This window comes from Pterocles gutturalis, unplaced genomic scaffold (genome assembly GCF_000699245.1).
Source record: "Pterocles gutturalis isolate BGI_N339 unplaced genomic scaffold, ASM69924v1 scaffold43482, whole genome shotgun sequence".
Taxonomy (NCBI): domain Eukaryota; kingdom Metazoa; phylum Chordata; class Aves; order Pterocliformes; family Pteroclidae; genus Pterocles; species Pterocles gutturalis.
The window spans coordinates 15,047-22,542 of NW_010111852.1; positions in this window are offsets into that span (position 1 = coordinate 15,047).

Here is a 7,496-nt window from a genome sequence, read left to right on the forward strand (position 1 = left end):
CTCCTGTGGATGCAGCACAGAGCGGTGAAGGGGAAACCCCGCAAATCCCCCTCCTGATGGTGTGTCAGTCCCTGACCCCCTGGGGACCATCACTGCTGGGGCTGTGCGACGCCTGATTCAGAAAACTGGTGTGACCCCCCAAAAAAACCCCGAAGGGTCCCTGTAGGCCATGGCAAGTGCCCAGCTGCCCTGCGGGGTGTGCGTGCCACGCTGCCAGCAGCTCCATGGGAACAGGGCTGCGCAAATCCCCCTCCTGATGGTGTGTCAGTCCCTGACCCCCTGGGGACCATCACTGCTGGGGCTGTGCGACGCCTGATTCAGAAAACTGGTGTGACCCCCCAAAAAAACCCCGAAGGGTCCCTGTAGGCCATGGCAAGTGCCCAGCTGCCCTGCGGGGTGTGCGTGCCACGCTGCCAGCAGCTCCATGGGAACAGGGCTGCTGGCGCCCTTTGGTACCTGCAGCATCGCAGGGGCACGGGTTTGCTTTGGCGTTGGCTGAACCACCGCCGAGGTATTTCCAGGGAGATGTGTTGCCATGGCAATCGGGGATGGAAACGCAGCTTCTGTGGGGTGAGTACCACCAGAAACATCAGTCTGCGCCGGGGCGTCGCAGCGCGGGATGGGCACAGAGTGGAGCCAGCCCTGCTGGGAAGGAGCGAAGAGAGGTCAAGGACAAGTTAAAATTGGAAATAAAACTGAACATGCTGTTTCATAGGACCTTGCTTGCTCTCATCTGCCAATTTTTTTCCACTCCCCTGCTTCCTATGGCCAGCGGGGCGGTGTCAGCATCTCCTCCGGCTGGTGGGGGCAAGGGGCTCTGTGGCAGACAACATTTCTGGGCAGAGCCACGAGCTCGCAGGGGCTCTCCCTGGCGACCTTGGCCACCGCAGGTGCCCTTTTCACCCCCTGTCATAATTTATATCTACTCGCCACCGTGGTTTTCTTCCCCATCCCCAGATTCGCAGCGTGCCGCACATTTTTTGTGCTGAAATTCAGAGCTCCATGCTGGAAGCTGCCAAGTGTGAGTCTGGATTGTGTAATGAGCTTCATCCATTATTTTTATTTTGTTTTTTTTTCCCCCCAAGAAGTTTTTGGAAAAGCAATGTCAGAGAGCCTGGAAAGACCTGGTAGCTTTTACACCTCCCATGGCTTTACTTTCCTGGGTGCGGACGGGCTCGAGCCCCACGCAGAGCTTTCCAGACCCCTCTTTGTGCCCCAGCAGCTCCTCCATGCTCTGGGTCTGTGTCCCAGCTCGCAGCAAGGGTGAACTCACATTTCCAAATGTCTCCCTTAAAAATACCAATTTTTTTGCATTTTTCTCTCGACAGCCCAAAGCAGAGGTTGGGTTTGTTTAACGGGCAGGGGGAAGGAGATGTTTTCACAGCTGTGGACAGAGTCCTGTGCCGACCCTGTGCTGCCAGGGATGCCCTTGGGGGGTCACCAGCCCTCGATGCCCTCGGTGTCTGACCCAGCAGGAGCTGGAGGAGACTCTGGATGAGGCCAAGCCTGGCACTGGGCACCGGGCAATGACCCAGCTGAGCATTTGGGCAATCTGGTCCTGGGGCTTTACAACCCTAGACACTAACCTAGGGGTTTAGTGCCTTGTTGGCTGATGCATTTTCCCCTCCCGTGGGCAGTGGAGCTGGATGGGCTCATTTTCTCCACCTGCTTTTGCCACCTCTGTGTCCCTGTCCACTCCCATCCCACTTGGTTCCGTGTTTGCATGGGTCAAGCCCAGCTCAGTGCTTTCTGTGCCCAGGGCAAACCCCCCAGCATCGCTGCCCAGGACGTGCTGCAGCTGAGCTGGAGCTGCTCCTCCAGCAGCATCCACAGCCTTTGCACCTCGTCAGCCCCGGCAGAGCACTCCCATGGCCTCCCGCCTGCTCTGCTTGAATGTGGCTGAGAGATGCAAGAGCTGTTTGGAGGAAATGACTGTGAGTATATCGCCAGCATCGTACGAGCTCAGTGTCTGCAGAAGCCCCGGACAAAACATCCCCAAGGTCCCAGCAGGCGCTTGCGTGGCGGGTCGTGGCACCCCCTGGGCTGCACCTTGCGCAATACACTTACAAACCCCCATTTCCACTAATTCTTTCTGGTTTTATTTTTCATTTAGGCATTACACTAACAGATTTATTATCACAGCAGGTTATTGCAAACAGAAAGCAAGCCCTGACCTCGCATCAGGACAGCCCAGTGGCAGAAAGCACCACGGCCCCGTGAACTCAGCATTTCCTGGCAGGCATCTGCCCTGTCCGAGCAGGTAATTTAACGATTTAACAGCCCAAGCAGAGCCCTTTCCCACGATAACCACCTGGCAGAGGCAGGGAGGTGTGCTGGCAGCTCAGGCGGGTTATCACCGGGAGGAGCATCGCTGCAAACAGGGTGTGCGGGATGCAGCCCTGGCAGGCAGCCGGGCACGCCAGCCAGCTGGCACTGCTCACACGCCCACCTGGCCAGCAATGCCATCCCGAACCCATTAACCACCCTGCGATAAAGTAATTTAAAGAGTGGCAAACCCAGGGAGGGCATGGGATGGGATGGGTGTGATGGTGGCATGCGAGCCCACAAGGGTTTAAACTATGATTTATTTTTTTTTTTCAAACATTTAGATGTCGCAGCCAAGACGGTGCCTATGCTGGGTGCTGGTATCAGCCCAGGTGAAGACCCAGGCCCCACAAGTGCTGGTCCCTTGCTCCCTACATCGCCCTGGCTGCATCCCCAGGGTCCGGCTTCTCTCGCCGGCTGCAATGTGGCCCCAAGAAATACTAAAATGGGAGATGCCTATTATCTCCCAGTGGAAAGTATTCTAGCTAAATCCATGCTATAACCACTTTATTGACTCCAAGTACCAGAGAGAAGGTTAGAAGTGACTCTTTTACAAGTCATTTTGCTGTTAAATTTAGCTGTCCTATTTTCATTATCCCCATGGCTTTGGCAAGGGTGAGCAGCCTTCCCTAAAAGGCCTCATTTCATACAGTAAGTTATTTGCTTCTCTCCTGACAGATATCTATGCTTATAAGGTTTGTCTGCTCCGCTCAATAGCGGTATCAGCCTTCAATCTTATATGATTAGCATTGACATTTCGTATTTACTTTTGGCTTCCTGTCTGATGACTTTCCACGTTGCTGAGGACTGGGGCAATGGGATGGTGTCACATCACTTGTACCATGGGATCATCTGATTTTGATTCCCAAGGTTCATGGTATGCCCAAAAGACTTGGATAAATGGTTCGTCTGCTTTTCTCCCCTGTTATACCTATTGCCCAGCAGAAATAATCGATTTGTTCCACCTGTTTCATGGTTGTCACATCTGTAAGATATTGAGCCGATAGGTCAATGTGATGCCAAGAGATGGGCGATTGAAGATGAAAGGTGATGATGTTGAAAGAAATGTTCCGGAAAGAAAAGATTTATCCCAGCAGGTTAAACATTTTCATATTTCCAAAACATTTCCCCCTACAGAGAGGGACCTTGTCCCAGCCTCGGTGGCCATGGGCAGCCAGCAGCCCCGTTATGGTCACGGGAGGCAGCAGATGAGCCAGGGCTCAGGAGATGGAGCCTGTCCTTGTGGGGAGCACTGAAGCTGCTGGACTCTGGGCTTTTTGGGGGAAACAGTGGATATTCCCCCAGAAACAACCCTCCCTAGCCCCAGTGCTCCCAGCAAAGAGCCCTTGGGGCTGCCCAGTGGGATGCAGCACGGGTACGGGGGTCCCTCATCTGCAGCCTCTGCGCTCTCCCCAGCAATGAGCCAACCCCCCCACCAAAGCTTCCCCATGCAACAGTGTTGGCCCCCAGATTTCAGTCTGGCATGTACAAATCCGTCCCCTTTTTCAGTCCTATTCACCCTGCACCGCCCTGCCCAGCATCCCTCGCTGTGACCCAGGCTCGCCCACCCGCGCTCATGGCTGTGCCTTTCAGGAAATGCTGCAAATGCTTTGAAATGCACCCAGCCCTCCCCGTGCAAGCACTGGGAACCAGCCAAGCCCCAGCCGGGCGGCCTCACTGCGGGAGGGGGCCAAGCCGGGTGCCCGGCTGCACTGGGGGTCAGGTCCAAATTGCTGGGCTGGGGTGTCTGTGCCCCTACCCTCCCCTTTTCCTGGGGCAGCCTTTGGGGGACAGAGAATATGGCTTAGGGACAAGGACAGGACACCCAAAGCTGGAGGTGGCTGCTGGGGCAGGAAAGATGATACCCCAACCCCAACTCCTAAATTCTTTTCCAGGACCCCCACCATCTCCTCCATCCCACCATTGCCCCCCAGGGATGCCTCGTGGTCCCTGCTCACCCTGAGCCCTGCCTGCAGCCCCTGCGTCCGCAGGGTGAGCGTGCATGTCCCATGGGCAGGCGGCTCTGTCCCGGTGGCATGTGGGTTTGGCAGTGGGGTGACCCTGCACCCTCCCGCCCCCTGTCCCACCCCCGGACCATGTAGGGTACCGGCTGCTCCCAGCCCAGAGCTTATAGGAAGAGGAAACCGTGTCCCCGCGCAGAGGAGGAAACCCGACAGCCCAGATGTGCACAGAGCAACGCCGATAGCATTTTTTTTTTTTCCCCTCCTCTCTGCAAACAGAGGAGTTGCTCAAGCAGCAGCGGGCACGGCCCCACACACAGCGCGGCAAGCAGCGGGGTCAGCGGGTGGCGGCGGCGCAGCCATGGGGCAGAAGTGCATGGAGAAGGTGTCCTCCTTCCTCTTCGAGTATGACACCCCCAGGATGGTACTGGTGAGGAACAAGAAGGTGGGACTGACCTTCCGGCTGATCCAGCTCATCGTCCTGGCGTACATCATCGGGTAAGGCTCCCCAGTGCCTGCTTTCCCCCAAATTATTGCTTTGCCACTGGGTTAAAATGCAGCGGAGACAAAAGGGCTCGTGTATCCCCTATATCCTGATGCAGGGGGGTTTATTGCTGATGGCACCACATACCCCTGGCCATGGCCACTCCTGTGCTGCCCAGTGTCCTGCTATGGGTCTTCCAGACATCCGCCTGGTCCCCGTGTCCTCCACAGAAGCTCTGGGTGCAGGCTGGAGGCTTATCGTTGCCCAGCCCCACTCCACACTGGAGCCCCCGATCCTCGCTGAGCCGCATCCAAATCCTGCTCAAGCTCCTGGACGGTGGCCTGAGAATCTGTTGTTATTTTTATTTTTCATTTACATTAAATAAGAGGCATCTGGGGCCAGCGCAGTGATTTGTGAGACCCAAACGGCTCCAGACAGGACCATAAATCTCCCCATCCACCGCCCCGCCGGGGAGGCAGGGCCAGCCCAGCACTGGGGCCAGGACGGAGCCTTGCTCCAAATCCCTGGTTTGCTTTGCTTGTAGGAGGCAGCCCCAAGAGCAGCTGCTGTGCAAGAGCAACTGCTTAAAAAAGGCAGTGAGTGGAGCAGGCGGGCTCAGAGCCATGCAAGGATGCATGTCCTTGGGTGCTCTGGGGCTGCTCCTCCTGCCACTGCAATTTGGTCCTTGTCCCCTCGGTGTGGGACCATGTGCTGTGCTGGGGGATGAGATCGTTGATAAAAATCTTTGCTGTGCCCCCACGTCTGCTGTGAGCTCAGAGCCTTCCATGGGGAAGGGCCCCACGGCAGGAGGTTTGCAGGGAGAGGGTGTCTGGCCATAAGCTGGAAAAATGGATATTTTTGGGGCACCCAGTGCAGCCCAAAGGAGAGGCACTAGAACCCCGGGCTCAGTGCCAGTGAAGAGCTGCGGGGAGCAGCAGTGCCCATCCCAGCTTTTAGCCCAGATCCCTGGAAAGGGGGAAAAGCTTCCCAGGGGGCCATTGTGGGACCCCTGTGTCACTCCCCCCCCCGCCCCGCTCACCAGCACTTTGGCTCCAAAGGGTGATCCTCATCCCAAACTGCTGCTGAGCCAAGGTCGCAAGGATACTCTGTTCTAAAGGGGTTTGCACTGGCCCAGACTGGTGTCACTGGGAGCAGCGCTGGCTGTCCTAAGGGCTGAGCCCAGGAAGCCCCAATGGCTTCAGCACACCCGTCTGGGCACAGCTGCTCCTGAGGATGGGGAACTGGCAGAGACGGTTGCTCAGAGGGGGACTTCCGAACAAGATGTGGCTTAAGCAACCCAGCCCAAACGGAACAGGCAGCCAGGAGGGAGCAAAAGAGAACCAGCTTGGAGGCGACAGCCAGGGGCAGAGAGGAGGAGGTTGGTGTAAAGTTGCTGTAATTCCCAGGTTTCTGCTGTTTTGGTGTGGTCGGGCTCTGATAGCCCACGAGCGCGACTGCCCACAGCCCCACCAACCATGGGCATCCCCTCGCTGCCTGCAGCGCTGCCTCCGCTCCCCTGCCTGCACTGAGCCATGATGCTCAAGACTTTTTTCCTCTTTGAAAGCAAGTTTGGCAGACAGATATTTATGTGTTTACAATTACCCCGGCAGCAGGCATGGGATGCTCATGGGGATGCATGGCTGTGCTGGAGGGATGCACGGCAGTGCCATCGGTGCAGAGGAGGTCCCGAGAGAGACTCAGCGTTCCCCTTGGGGAGCAGCTCTTCTTTCTGCCGATACGCTAAGACAGTATCGCTGCTAGGCAGGCCATGCCAGGCGCTCCCAGGCTGGACATCACTTTCTGGCTTTCGTTTCCCGAAAGCCTCGCATGCACAGAGCCTGTGGGCTGAGCCACAGGATGATGCTGGCGAGGGAAGAGGGCTTGGTGACTCTGCCACACCAGGGAGTGACACCAGGAGACTTTTACCACCTGGACAGGGCTCGATACAGCATTTACAGTGTGATGGGGAAATGACACCTTGTTTGCTGTGACCACGTCTCAGCATCCACATCCTGCCCTGCTGCTGGGAGGCTGTGTCACAGCGGGGTGCTCAGCCCTGTGCCCGTGGTCACCTCTGCCAGGGAGTGATGAGGTGGCGGTGGCAGTGGCTGTGCTGGATGCAGATTTAGGGAAACACTCCACCATGGTGCTGCCCAGCCTCACAGCCCAAGGGTGGTGGGGAAGATGCCCAGTGTAACCAGTGTAACCCCGTATGGCCCTCTGCCTTGGAGGAGGAGGTTGGAGCTGGGGGTCCTAGTTGGGGGTCCCAGCAGTGCTGAATTTCTGCTCCCATCCCCAGGTACTGAGGCAGACGCCATCCCTAAGGTCCCCTCGCCCCCTGTCCCGGGATGCCAATGGAGGTCCAAGCCAAAAAGCACGATCCCCAAGAGGTCCCCATAAGGTCCAGCACACACAAACAGAGCAGACCTCCGGGCACCACCCGGGGTTCCCCCATTTTCCTCCATGCCTATCTGTTGGGTGCCCAAGGATGGGCTGAGATGCTGGGCTGGTGTCACAGGCTGTCCCACTGGCAACACACTGCCTCTGTCATGGCCAGCGGGACCGGTGCCCGTGGCCGTGGGAGATCACTCCTTTTTTAGTGCCGGGAATGCTCCGCGCCGCCCGGAATGGTTGCTCGCCCATGTTTACAGTCTTCCTGAGTCAGAGTTAATCCAGCGGCAGCTCGTTTATGCCCTAGGTTAAATAGTGTCAGGAGCTGGCCCTAA